We start from the raw sequence: 14,120 nt of genomic DNA, 5'->3' as shown, positions 1-14,120 counted from the left end.
GTCGCAAGAATTAAGGAAGATTATGGTAGTGCTGGTCTGCTAAACTTTGTCTTCTCACCTTCGGTGTTCTCTCTGAATGTGCTGAGCTCACCTGGGGCCTCCTAGGCTGGTTGCCTCCTAGGCCTTCTGCAGCTCTACTGCTGGGGGCTCCCTGGCCTTCTCCAGGAGCAGCTCTGCACCCGGCTAGGGCTGCCCCAGGCCCTTCCCTCTCTGATCAATCAAAGGCCATGAGTCCACCTCACTCCCCAGCTCGATTGCACACTCAGCAGGGAGGAGTGATCAAGCCAAACCAAACGGTAGATAAAATGAGAGGTGGGTGAACAACCTTTATTTTCCTAAAGCTTTCTGGGCAGGTTTTTGAAAATACTGGGGTCCCAACAAGATTAAGAAGTGATTTATTTACAGCTTCTTCGGGTTCCTGGGATGAAGCCAGTCCGCCTTCCTTCCCAGCACCTGCTTGCCCCCTGCAGGTGGGGGCTGCCTCTTTTCAGGAAAAACAGGACTGGAGTCAGAGGTTCCTCTCCCCCCTTCCCATCCGGGCTCCGTCCTGGTGCTCCGTGACTGTGCCTCTGCCCCTTTCTCCCGTGTTGTAGAGGGTGTGTATAGGGAGGAGCTGGCTGACCCAGGGTCACCGGGTTCACGAACCCCGCCCCAGCCCCCAAATCTCAGCACCTGACTCAACAAGCACTTCAAGGAGGTAGCCCTCAAGGAAGAGCCTGGATCATGGGTCCTTTCAGCAGAATCCAAAGCCCCAGGAATTTGGGGATGGGTGCAGACACCTGGGACCAAGGCCGCCCAAGACCTTGACCAAATTTCACTGAGGCTGTAGCCCAGGGATCCCCTCAGAACGCTGCTAGGGGCCGATCCTCAGTGTTTCACCAGCCCCGCGCCCCCGCAGCGGCCGGTTCCGAGCGCGCGCCGCTGCCCAGCGGTGGTCACCGCCAGTTCTGGTGACGCCTAGTCATTTTCCCAGGTCGGCGCCGGCGTGCGACCCACCAAGGCAGTGGCAGCACTCTGGCCGCGCTCTGGAGCCAAGTGGCAGCCCCGAAGCCGGCTCTCAGGGATCCCGGGAGAAGGGCGCGGCCCCGCACACCACCGCCCCAACCCCCGCGGCGGTTGGACCGCGCCCAGCGGAGGCTCCCTCGAAGCGCGCGGCCAGTGGGGCCAGCCGCGGGAGCCGCAGAGCGCGCGTGGGCGCGGCGCCCGCGAGCTCCTGGGAGGGACCCGCGGATCGCAGGAGTGATCCCCTCCCCGCCCGGCCCCCGCCGCCACCGCCACCGCGGGGCGGGGCCCAGGCCGGGGGCGGGGCGCCGGGCGGGCGTGGCGTTATTTCCAGCTTGCCGGAGGCTCCGCTCGCACTTCGCTGGGAGCCTTCCCCGCGCGCTAGCGGGATCTGGCGGTTCTGTGCGGAGAGGAGAGGCCGGCGGTGGGGGCCGGGAGGTGGGAGGCAGGGGACAGACCCGCGCCGGGGGCCGAGGAAGAACACGCCACCGCACCCTCTCCCCCTCCCTCTCCTGCGCGCTCTGGCCGCCGGCCCGCGCCGCTCGCCTCACCCACCGCACCGGGCTCAGCTCGGAGCGGGAGGAGGCCCCGGGCCCAAGCTGGGGCGGAGGTCCTCCCTGCAGCCCGGAGCCCGGGAGCGGAGGATTCGCCGTGGAGGACCGAGCCTGGGCTGGAGGCGCCCGCGACCCCGCGAGCGCCGGCTGCGCCAGGTAAGTGCGCTGCGCCCCCGCCCCAGCCCTTTCCCACCCTGAGCAGCTCCCGGCCGGGAAGGGCGCCCCGAAGGGTCCCGGGAGGACCCGCGACTGCACTGCGTCCCGGCGCCGAGAAGCTGCACGGTTAAGCGTCCGAAGCCGCGGGCGGAGATAGGGCGCGCGGGGTTCCGGTCCGGCCGCGCTTCGGGGACCCGCTCCAGTAGCGGGAACTTTAATTAGACTTTTGCTCCATGGCTTTCACTTGCCGCCGCGCGTCTGTGTACTGCAGCCCTCGGGCTCCCTCGGTCCCCGTGGACGCTCTGTTCTTCTTCCCAGCTCTGGGTGCCTGGCGCGGGGAGAGGGCCGGGCTGGAGCGCCCGAGGCGCCTAGGGCTTTCCCGCGCGCTCCAGTCCGGGATTCGGGGGCGGGTGGCGCCCAGGGGCGGGGGAGGAGTTCGGAGCTGCCTGGGCTTCCCACCTAGCGGCGGAAGGTGCCCCCCGCGCTCCGTCGCGCGCGTCTCCACCCGGCGACTCTCCAGGGCACCGGCCTGTTTTGTACTTGAGGCGAGTGTGTGTGCGGCAGTGATCGTGCAAAGGTGTGCGCGTGCGAGTGTCCGGGAGTGCGGGAGTCCGAACCTGGGGCGACTCCGGTGGGCGCGGGAAGGATCTGCTTCGCCGCGGGACCCAGCCGAGCTCTGGCGGCGGCTGCAACTCCAGCAGCTAGCTGCCAGTTTTGCCCGCCCGCCCTGACCTCGGTACAGGCCGACTCCGCCAGGCGAAGGTGCGTTGGAGGGTTTTGGTTGTGCCGGTGTTGGTGCTTGAGTCGGAGGGGAACCCTCTCCCTTCCCAGGCGCGGGACTCTTGCCGCCCTAACTTTGGCCCTACATGTGGTCCCCAGACCCCGGGACCCCGACCCGGGGCTGGCCTGGCAGCCGCACAACGCCCTCGGCTGGGAGCACTCGCTGCGGGGCTGCTCTAACTGAGAAGTAGGGGCAGATCCCGGGGTTCCCAGTGTTTATCCGCGGTATCGGGTGGCTCTCGGGTCCTTGGGCGCCTCCCTGTTGGACCCTGCTCAGCTGGGACTGACTACGCTAGGGAGAATGGGCGGCAGGGCGGTTTGTGTCCTGCCCGGCAGCAGAGCAGGGGCGGAAAGTGGTTGAGTGAAGGGACCATAGCCCCTGTGGGGTGCATGGGGTGCATGTGGTGCATGGTGGAAGAGAAGGTAGCAGAGGAGGAAGGGACAGACTGACCCCTTCCCCACTTCTGGGATGCTTCCAAGCTTTACTACCAAGCCCACGTTTTAGGGGGGTAACCTCTCACACCTGAGTTCACCTTGACCCTTGCCTGTGGGTGGGGAACTTTTCTCAAGTCCTGCCCTAGAGCAGGGCGGCCTCTGGAACAGAGTGGCTGAACCCTCTTTAAACTTTGCCAACTGTTATGGCCTCTCCTGGACACCTTCTGTCCCTGTCCCAAAGGCAATGCAGACAGGCTGCAGGAAGAGGTGACCTTCTGCTCCCTGTAGGAGACCCTTTTAAAATCCAGGCTGCCCACCACGTAGGGCAGGACAGGGCCAAGGGGCCTTCCCAGGAAGAGTAAAAGCACATTTCAGAGCCCTCATCAGACTTGCCTCTGTGAAATGACCCACAGGAGGAATAAATTGCAGACTGTGAAGAGGTTGAGTTTAATAGGACGGTCAACAATGTAATAGCATCTGAACAGAGAGAACCTCAAAGTCAGGCCCCATCCCATTCACTGCCTAGCCCATTCACCCCAAGACATACCAGTAGGGCGGCTTATTTATTTATTTACTTGGAATCAAACTCCGCCAGAGTGAATAATGTTCCCCTGGTATTGATTTTTAAAAAGACCCCAAATTAAAAAGTCAAGGCTTTCCTTAAAACAAGGTCAAGGATTAATTATTTATAGAGAGACATCAATCAGGTGAGGTAGGGACTCATTTATAAAACGCCTGAGCGGGCCAAAGAATCATGGGCTGATTTTCACTGTCTCTGGCTGGGAGAGAGGAGCAGGCTTGTCTGACCTTCTGGGCTTGGCAGAGCTTTGCGAGATTGTGACCGGAGGAAGAGGCTTTGTAACTCAGCCTGCCATTTGAGATGCCTTTTTAATCTTGTAGCCAGAATACCACTTGGGAAATTTCATGCATATTTGCTGTGTTTCCATAATGAACATTTACTGATTACAGAGTATCAAGGGAATTTCATTTTTTAAACATTTATTCAAATGTGTGTTTATGTAAGCTAATAAGTCTGGGAAAAGTTCAGTAGTGACTTTTTTTCCCCCTGTATGGTCGTACGGTCATTGGGAAAGCGAGCTGGTGAGCTCCTTGCAGAATTTGCTTGGGATTCACTTAAAAGGTGGGAAGTCAGAGTCTCCTGACTGGAAACACCCTGGCAGACTCCCTCTCTGCTCTTTGCTCAGAGTTTGTGCCAGCGTCAACCTGATAGGCTTTTTGTGGTTTTGCTGATCGAAGCCATGGGCGCTGAAAGCTTTTATCGTGATTTGCTGATGCATCTGGCTGGAGGCACCTGTCGTGGGTGCTGGAATCTTGTGTGGGCTGGTGGGAAGCACTGGGGCCCCCTTCTCTGGCTGGCAGTCTGACTTGGAGTGGGAGGTGTCTGTCTCAGCTGTCCCTGCTGTGTCTCCCTGATTCTCCCCGGTGGGTGTGACAGCCTCCTTGGGGAAAATGTGGAGCAGGGAGGTAGCCGGTGGGCAGGACAGTGGACCGAGGGTATGGCAGCACCTTCATGAATGGCTGTGGCCATTAGAGCCAGTAAGCACTATGTGAAACAAGGGCCCTGGCCTTTCGGCTAGTCAGAAAGTAACGAGTTAGAAACAGGAGATTTATGGAGGGCTGGCCCAGTGAGATCATTGTGGCCCTGCTGTGGGACAGAGAGAAATTAAAAAAAAAAAAAAAAATCAAAGGTAATTGTCTGGGTGTGAAATTGGGAGATGGTGTCCTGGAGCCTTAGGAAATTTGCTGGGAGCAGGGATCCTGTGCAGTGACAGCATGGGGACAGCAGACTCCCTGGCACTGTCTTTGGAGTCAGAGCCAGGACTAGTCTGACTCCAGAGCGGCTGTGTTCCCTCCCTCTGGGGAAAAGGCGGCCCAAGGCAGAGGGAACCCCTGTGTTCAAACAAGCAGGGGACAGGGCATTTCAGTCAGGTGGCAGGGGACACGGGACATGCCATCTCATTTCTTCCCAGCTGGAAGGTGTGGGATCCCATGGTCGGCAAATCACCGTGGCCCAGGATGAGACTTACAAATCGGTGGTGGGAACAAGTGTTGACTTTTACCCTGCACAAAACTACTTGTCATTTGTGATCTGGGGGCACTAGCAGGCACCTGCTGGTTGAAATGTAGCCTCGGCCAGCAGCAGAGTGGGGGAGCCTGCGTCCAGGTGGGGAGACAGCAAAAGGTAACTCTGATTTCATCTGGAAAGCCAGGAAGTCACAGTGTGTGCAGGCAAGGGGCCGGGGCTCCGCAGCATCCCAGCTCCCCTCCTTGAAGGTGGGCCATGCCTTTCTGGGAAATCAGGGGGCGGGAGCAGGGGTAGGGGTGGGCGAGGCTCCCTGTCTCTGCCAAGCTGCTATCAGAGGTGGCCCTGGTGAGCAACAGTTATTTGAACTAAACGAGAGTTGTCAACATTGAAACCCGGAGCTGGAGGACCCCATCCCACTTTCCCATCGTCCCACCTGTTGGGGCTGTCCTCCATTCTGCCATCAGGGAATGCTTGTGGAGCAGGTAGCAGGTGTCTGTCTCGGCCAGGCTCCGGGGACAGAAAGTAAACTAAACTAAGAGAGACCCCTCCCCCTGGGAGACAGCCACTCCCCCATCACTGATTCTTCACTCACTGATTCACGCTCTGCCAGATGACGCCATAGCTAAACAAGTAACCGATACGTGTGTGTTTCTAGACTGTGACAAGCAGATAAAGGAAACATCTGGGTGATTCGGAGATGCATCGTAGAGTAGCCTGCCCGGCCGGGACTGAGGGTCAGGAGGACCTCCCGGAGGAGGTGAGGCTTCAGCTGAGGTCTGAAGGAACAAACCTGGAGCTAAGAAGCAAGGAGCGGCGCGGCCATGGGGAGGGAGAAAGCTTGCCTGGCAGAGTGTGTACATGCGTGAGAGGGAGGTGCAGGAAGGTCCACGTGGCCAGCAGAGTGGAGGGGTTGATGCAGGTGGAGACACAGCCAGAGCCCTGGCCATGCAGGGCCTTGAAGGCCAGGGAGAAGCTTAGACCTTGACCCCAGCAGCTGCTGCAGAAGAGGGAGCCCAGTGAGGAGAGAGCTGCAGTAATCCTGCTGGAATTACTGGGAATTACTGGGGGGTCCTGAAGAGGAGCAGGCCCATGGGAATCTACTGGGATTCTGGTGTTGGATTTGGTGTCAATGGGGAGATTGGGAAGGCCGTCAGGACCCCGACTTCTGAATCGCCACTGGGAGCTATCGCTTCCCTGAGGCCACCTCCCCAGCTGCACCCCTAGATCAAGAATTCCAGCCTCCTGTCCCCCCTGGTCGGGTCCTGTCCTCCAGGGGTCAGGCAGCTGCGTCTGTGCCCCTGCCTACATGGCCCACCTTCTAGCTTTCTTCTAAGCCCTTGGGCCTTCGGCTGCCTTGCCCCCCAGCAGGGAGTGAGACTCAGTAAGTGACAGTCCAGTGCCCCATGCTCTCCAGTGAGGACAAGCTGCTCTGTGTCCACTCTCCTTTTGAACTGATTGCCCGCAAGGCTGCTGGCCAGAGGTGGCCCTAGCCCCACTTAGCTTTGTGGGGCCCTGGTAGGTCCTTTACTTGCTGTCACCCACTTGAACCTGCCCTGGCAGCTGGCCGGCACTGGAAAGGACTCGCCTCCGGTCACTCCAGCCCTCTTTCCTCCCCTCCTCCCTGTGGGAGCCCGTCTGCTGGGGGCTCTGCCCTGGACTTACAGCTCCTCAGCTCCCTCTGATATTGGCGAGTTCCCTGTGGCTGTCTGCAGCTCCGCTTGTCATCCGCACAATCCATTTGGCCCCCTAGCTCTGTCTTGCAGAGCTGGGGTGGGGGGGAGCGGCTCTATGAGTCACCCCGCTTCCCGTGGTGCCCACGCTGCTGGCTGTGGGCCCTGAGCCGAGCGGCCGCTGAGCTGCAAGCAACAGCCCAGGTCGCTGTCACCTTGTCCTCACTCTGGCTGGGCCTGAGCCAGCTCCTTCCCAGCTGGGCCAGACTCGGGGACAGGAGGGATGAGAGCCAAGGAGAGGATGCTCGGAGGTAGAGATGAATCCTCTGGCCCCAGGTGTTTCGGGAGCTGATTCCTCCAGCACTGGGACCCTTTGCCTGGAGGGTGGCATCACCACACTGTCCCTCCCTGATAACTGGGGGCTGCCTCAACACCATAGACCACCGACCAGGTGCCCAGGTGCTCACCAGTGGGGAAGGTGACACAGGAGAGCCCTCTGCCAGCAGCCCCTAGTCCAGACTGACTCACACTTGGCAGACTAGTCATTCCCCCCACTCAAGGCTGCTGCTTCTTGGGGGCTGACTCATCTCCCTGGACAGGACCCATCTGCCCAAGTCTGTGAGCACAGAGACCCTCCAGCCCTGAGACTGGGGGGCTTTGCTTCCTGTGCTCCTGATGGGAGCGTGCCCGACATCCAGCAAAGACTGACAGCAGTCCTTCTGTGTGTGGAGCCGCCTGCCGGGCCCAGAGGAGGCCGAGGGAGCTTACGAGCAGGTTTCCGCGCTGATAAAAAGCAGTGCTCGCTCTGGCTGTCGGGGCCGCAATGAGCTCGGAGAAGGGACTCGGTGATGGCTGCTGGCTGGCGGAGTGAGCTCCACTTTGCACTCTGTCTACGCCAGCTGAGCCAGTGCCTGGTGGAGGGGGTCTGTCTACACTGGCTGCGTCTAGGGTGGGAGCACGGAGACTTTCCACTCAGTCCGGGCCAGCCCCACTCTCTGCGGGACTTTGTAGAGGGTTTAGAGCCCTCAAAAGTCTCTGTGGCTTTGGGCATGGTCCCCGTGCCTGGGCTCTCCAACCCTTCCCCCATGGACATGGACCCTATCCATCAGGCCCTGGCTCCCAGAGCTGACGGGGGTGAGCCCGCTATGCAGAGCAATCCATCTACATTGGTTGAGCCCAGTTTGTCATGCAGGCAGTTTGTTTATAGGGGTTGGACTCAGCACACAATTCAGTCTGTCTGTCTACACTGGTCAAGTCACAGCATTATGTAAACCCTCTGTCTACAATGTTTGAGCCAGTGCTCAGAGCAGGTACTCCGTCTCTACTGGTTGAGCTGGAGTGGGGGTGGGAAGCAGCCAACCTGGTTTGGCTCCCTCTGCTCCCCCACCGGGATTTTCTTCTTAACCCCTTCCCTTATGTGCGTCGGGGTCCGATTCGAATGCAATGTCCAAGGAGCTTTTCTTTCTTTTTTTTTTTTTTAAAGATTTTATTTATTTATTTGACAGAGAGAGATCACAAGTAGGCAGAGAGGCAGGCAGAGAGAGAGAGAGAGAGGAGGAAGCAGGCTCCCTGCTGAGTAGAGAGCCCGATGCAGGACTCGATCCCAGAACCCTGAGATAATGACCTGAGCCGAAGGCAGTGGCCCAACCCATTGAGCCACCCAGGCGCCCCAAGGAGCTTTTTTTGATGGCTCCCTCTGCTTTCCCACGTCTGATTCCAACCCCTTCAGGCCAAGGTCTGTCTGGGCCGGGAGTGGGGTGGCCGTGGGGCCTGGTGATGGGTGGTGAGCTCCGTGGGCTGTCCCCTGCCCTGTTGTGGCGCTCTGGATACCGATGCTTCCTGGGGTCAGTGGTCACTGGCTCCTTGTCGTCCTGCACTGCGGCCACACACGTGCCTTCCTCTCACAGACGTCTTGTAGGTTTGGGTGACTTGTTGGGTCTGTCTTGCCTTCTCCTGTTCAGATTTTGGGCGTCTTTGTCTCCTGATGTTATCTCCCTTCCCGAGGGTTGGTCTGCACATGTAATGTCTGTTCATCTCTGGGAAGACGCGATCTAGGCCTCTTATTTACCTTTTTCTCAGTCCCTCTGCTTGAATTCAAGTGTCAAGGGGCAGCCATGAATGGCCACCAGCTCCACCTCTCTGCCTGCCCCCATGCAGCCAGCCCCGGATTCTGAATGAAACCAGCACCCAGGGGTCACACCTCCGGGGTTCAAATCCCAACTTCTCCACTTAATCACCCTGTGGGCTAGAGGCTCAGTTTCCTCATCTCTAAAATGGGGATGACAGTAGAATCCGTGTCCTGGTGGCCATATTATTATCTTTCTTATCTCCTGGGTGTGGTCTGTCTGTGAGTCTTTCTTTCTGTCTCAGGTGCAAGGATACATACTGATCAGGGTCTTGCCTGGTAACGTGACAGAGGCTTAGGGGACATGTGACCCCACTGGCTTGTGCCCCTTCAAGTCTTGCCCTTTCTAGACAGGCTCCCATCCATGCCTCTTCCCCATCCTGCATTCAGTCCATCAGAAAACTTTATTTATTTATTTTTTTAAGATTGTATTTGTTTATTTGACAGAGATCACAAATAGGCAGAGAGACAGGCAGAGAGAGAGAGAAAGTAAGGTCCCTGCTGAGCAGAGAGCCTGATGCGGGGCTCGATCGATCCCAGGACGCTGGAATCAGGACCTGAGCCCAAGGTAGAGGCTTTAACCCACTGAGCCACCCAGGCGCCCCAGAAAATTTTTTATTCTGAGCGCAGTATGCATACCGAGATTGTGTGCACCGCGACGTGAAATCCCACAAGCCAAACACACCTATGTGCCCAGCCCCCAGAGCAGGACTGGGAATGTGACCGGTGTCCCGGTGGTCCCTCGGTCCCCTTCCAGGCCCTTCTGCTCTACCGCGGCTAACTGCTGTCCTCCCTGGGAATGGCACTGATTGGTTGTCCTTATCTTTGAACTTGATATCAGTGGAATCCAAAGTCTGTACACTCCGGGGTCTGGCTTACCACCCTGGGTGTGAGACCCACCCACCTTGTTCATTTGTTCTCGCAACTATGTGAGATGCCGTTGTGCGAATGTACCCCGGTGTACGTCTTATTTCTCCGGCTGACCGACACTGGGATTGCTCAGAGTTTGGGGTTGTGGTGAACAGTGCTGCTGGGGACATTCCCGCTTGTGTCTCTTGGGCACAGGTGCTGCTCGCCTTAATGAACATCGACCGAGAAGAGAATTGCTGGGTCTCGGGGTGTGTGTAGGTTCTCCCGTGCGGGTGCTGTCGGTTGTCTGACGTGGTTGTGTTAATCCCCCGCACGGACACCAGTTAGCTCTGAGAGTTCCCGTTGCTCCACAACCTTGTTGACAATTCCTGGGGCCCATGTTTTTTTTTTTTTTTCCCCCCCATTTTAGCCATCCCATGAGTAGGTAGAGATATCTCACTGGAATATATTTTTTTAAAGGTTTTATTTAATTATTTGACAGACAGAGACCACAAGTAGACAGAGAGGCAGGCAGAGAGAGGAAGGGAAGCAGGCTCCCTGCCGAGCAGAGAGCCCGATGTGGGGCTCGATCCCAGGAATCTGGGATCATGACCGGAGCTGAAGGCAGAGGCTTTAACCCACTGAGCCACCCAGGTGCCCCATCTCACTGGAGTTTTAATTTTATTTTCCAGATGACTAATACAGCTTATTTATTTATTTATTTATTTGGCTCAGGATTTGTTGAACTTGACACCGTTATTGAACAAATTTGAAGATTCACTTCCGTCTCGCATATTGTGGGTATCTTAAATGTCAGGGGGTGCTTGTGATTCCCTCTGCGGGACAGGCTTGAATCTGCCTGTTGGAGGATAATGGGTGCTGATGACCGGTGTTTCTCTGGATGAGACTGGGGACCCGGCCACTGGCCTCAGGATCACTCCGGGAGCTGTGAAAGATGCAGGCACTGGGCCCCGGCCCCAGCCCCCAGTCACCAAATAAACCCTTGTGTGGCTCCATCTCTCTGTGGCTCATCTTTCTTTCCCTTCACACATTCCATGAGCATGAGCTGTCTGTCCATCCTGTTCACTGCCATGTCCCAGAACCTAAAATAGTCCTGGTGTCCAGTGGGTCCCCACTGACCTGCCCACTGACCTCTGCACTCTTCCACCTTAACTGTCTTGATGGGGTTTTGTCCATAGCCTGGGCTGCTTGGGGAGGGTTCCGGGAATCGGGCTCTGGTGCCTCAGAAGGTATCCCGTCCTGGTGCTCTGCCCTTCTAAATGACCCCCTTGTCTCCAGAGCCAGCTTCTGACCAAGGCCTTTGGGTCCTAGGCCCAATACTCTGTGTTGGTGTCCCCAAATCCCTGTATACCCCCAGAGCTCCGGGCATTGGCCATTTAGGAACAACTCTTGGGTGACCTTATGTCTGTTGGGCTTCTCCGTCATTGGGTCCCTCTGGAGAAGCCTGAACCCCTCCCCCCAAATGTTTCACAGACGACACACCCCTGGGTCAAGGGGAGGCAGGAGGGCCAAGTCTATGACCACCTGATCCACTCCTGCCCAAAACAGGAGTGGTTCCCATCAAAAGGGGATAAAGCCTCCTTTCTTTTGGTGTTTCTTGTTCCCTTTATTCTCAACTCTGACATACTTACTTGGAAGGCAGTATGACCTGGGGCATGAGAGCTCTGGGTCAGACCTGTTGGGTTCAAATCAAGGTTCTGTTCTTGTTTGGTTTTCAGACCCACCCCTTGCCCCCAGGGAAGAAAGGGCAATTCACATACACAAGCCTGATGCCACCTGCGGGGGATGGCTAGGGTGGCCAAGATCTCTGAAGTTGAAGAGTGAGAGCAAGGGATTCTGGCTGGGGCATCTGCAGGCAGGAGGCTTGGGCTGGTCCTCAAATGTGCAGAGGGGAAGATGACACCTGAGGGCCTTCCCTGAGAACTTGCACTGAGCTGACAAGAGAACACAGTCTCGTTTACCCAACACCCAAGGGCACAGAGTAATGATCAGAGTTCATTGGTGAGTTGTGGAAGTCTTCCTGGAGGAGGTGAGCTGGGGATTGCATGTTAAAGGCCAAGAGCGAGAACTTTCTCCCGGTGTCAGTAGAAATTCTCTCCAAACTTTAGAATCATGGGGCACGGACAGTGGGCGCCACATACCATTGGCTTTAAAATAGGGCAACAAAGAATCTATGACACACACAGTGTGTTTATGCGGTGTGGAGGTGGAGGTGGTGTGCAAAATGGAAGAGCTAAAAGCAGTTTGGGAAAAACAACACCTTTTTTTGTTGTTGTTGTTTTTTCGGTGGAAAGACAGATTAGAAGGGTTTATGCTCTTCTGTGATAACTAATATGAAAGGTTTATCAAAGTTAAAAAAAAAAAAAAAACCCTCGACGCTTTCTCCAAAATTGATTTGAAGACTTGGCAGATTTGAAGAATCGTTCAGTAGCGTTTTATGGGTCGATGCTAATTTGATGCAGCAGACCCGTGCATCACGCCAATTTACTGCCAAACCAACATTAAGCACAGACCTTTCGTGCAAGGTTTATAGGCGGACAGCTCATAAAGATGCATGCTTGACAAGTATTCTGCTTCTCTTAGGATGTGCGATATGAAGTGTTTATCAAAAACTAACTAAATCGCCTTCGCCTTTTCCTCGTAAACAATCTCCGGGGACTTCAGGCCTGGATGGCGGGCGATAATTCCCGTGCAGTATTTCACTGCTCCGGCTTCTGGTACACGGGGAGCCTTTGTCTCCAAAAGCCACAGGTAGCCATCCTCTGGGGTGCAGAGTGCCCTTAGGGACCACTTTGGAAAGAAGGTGTAACCCAGGCCACAGGAAAGCCAGTAATGTTCTTCCTACCAGGGTCTCCTAAAAGCAGTTGAAGTTTGCACCTGAATGAGATCTGTGGCCCCAAGGAAATATATCTCCTGCCTTCGTTTTTGTTTCCTGGGCTGATGTGTGATGGGTGATCACCGCATGTCTCTCTTGGTCCAAATACGTGTCAGAGCCTTGTCAATATGGAGATCACCAAGCTCTGTTTTGCTTGTCGGAAAGTGCTTAACCATAAAAATGGCTGAAACTCCTGTCTTTCACCACCGAAAACCACAGCTTCCATTTTCCACAAAGGAAAAGTGGACTTCGGTGGTCCTTGGCTCCTCTGCACACCCCCGGACCCCCAGTGTCTCCCAGCCCCGTGTTAATTACCGGGACTCCCAAGAAGCAGGTTGCTGCGGGGAGGGGGCCCGTGGTGCGCAGACCGCCGTGAGCAGGGAGCCTCGTGGGTTTTCACAGGGGGAAATTTGATCTTGGGCAAATGTCAAGACGTTTTTGAAATCTGTGTTATGATATCAGCTCATTGCCAGTGTAGGGCTTCATCTGGATTTCATAAATATTGAATGGACCTCGGCCAGCTGGAGAACACAACAGCTAACCCCTCCCCAACACACACACACACACACACACACACACATATCCATGGCCATCGCAGTCTATTGCCGAGTTGTCATGAAAAGCCAATTGGTGATATTTCAATCACAGTGTTCTAACAAATTCCATTCAAATTCCTTCGGAATGGGAGCTAAGCCTTCCTCCTGCTGCTGAGAGAATGATATGCTAAATGTAGCTTCCTGGGGCCCTGGCAGCCATCCAGGCTTTGTAATTTATAGTTCTCCTTTGTGGTTCTCCAAGTGACCTTGGAACCTCCATGCTGGTGGATTTCTTAGGTTCGCATGTTGCCCTCCGTCATCATCTCTTACAAGACGGGTCCCCAGGCGCCCTTCCAGCACCCACCAGCCTGGAGCTGGAGAGAAAGGATGTGAGCCAGGGTGCCCAGGGAGTCCATGGCAGGTGATTGGAAGATTGCTTGTTTGCTTGTGACCTTTCCTCTGAAATTGATGTTGCCCGCGAGTAACAGTCCAATATTGTGTTTCAAGGCGGCCTGCTGGTGACAGGAACCTCCCCCCAGCCCCCCGCACACAGCAGGTAATCCTGGAAAAGAAGGGGAGGGACACTCCGTGCAATAACATTCATCAGCTATTTCTGGTTGGGGAATAAACAAAATGGCCCAAAGTGCTGCTGTTACAGATTCTAGCAGAGGAGTGGCGTGTAGGAAAGATTAATGTACAATTAAAACCCATGTACGGGTAAATTACAGGGTGACAGCTATCTAATGCAAACACCGCAGACGTGTAATTAAGAGGAGTTACGGGCTCTCGAGGATGGATTTGCTGAGGAAAGTGCTAGGGAGCTGTCTGGGGAGCTGGCAGGACAGGGACCTTGGGCCAGAGGGGGGGAGGCGGGGTGGTTGGGGAGGTGGGGAGGGAGAGTCCCGCAGCCTATGGGTGGGGGCAGCCCAGAGGCAGTGGGTGGGTGGGTGGGCACCGCAGTTCCTTCTGGGTGAAGCAGTCTACCTCCCCAGCCTCGGCCAAGTCTTGTTCCAAGCTTCCAGCTCTTTCTGGGGCCACCCCACTCTCCCCCTCCTCACCTTTGGCTCTGT

General features: G+C 56.3%; 1 protein-coding gene across 1 annotated transcript in view; it reads left to right on the top strand.

Moving 5' to 3' along the window:
* The first annotated feature begins 1,314 nt into the window (after positions 1-1,314).
* The window catches only part of CHST8 (carbohydrate sulfotransferase 8), a 125,175-nt gene continuing 112,369 nt past the window's right edge, over positions 1,315-14,120 (top strand). The window contains exon 1 of the mRNA XM_059381376.1: positions 1,315-1,712. The gene's annotated coding sequence lies outside the window, so the exon portion shown is untranslated. The remainder of the gene's footprint in view (positions 1,713-14,120) is intronic.

The sequence above is a fragment of the Mustela nigripes genome, chromosome 17 (assembly GCF_022355385.1).
Source record: "Mustela nigripes isolate SB6536 chromosome 17, MUSNIG.SB6536, whole genome shotgun sequence".
Lineage (NCBI taxonomy): Eukaryota > Metazoa > Chordata > Mammalia > Carnivora > Mustelidae > Mustela > Mustela nigripes.
Note: the sequence above shows the minus strand (reverse complement) of the source record. Positions and strands in the feature narration are given on the sequence as shown.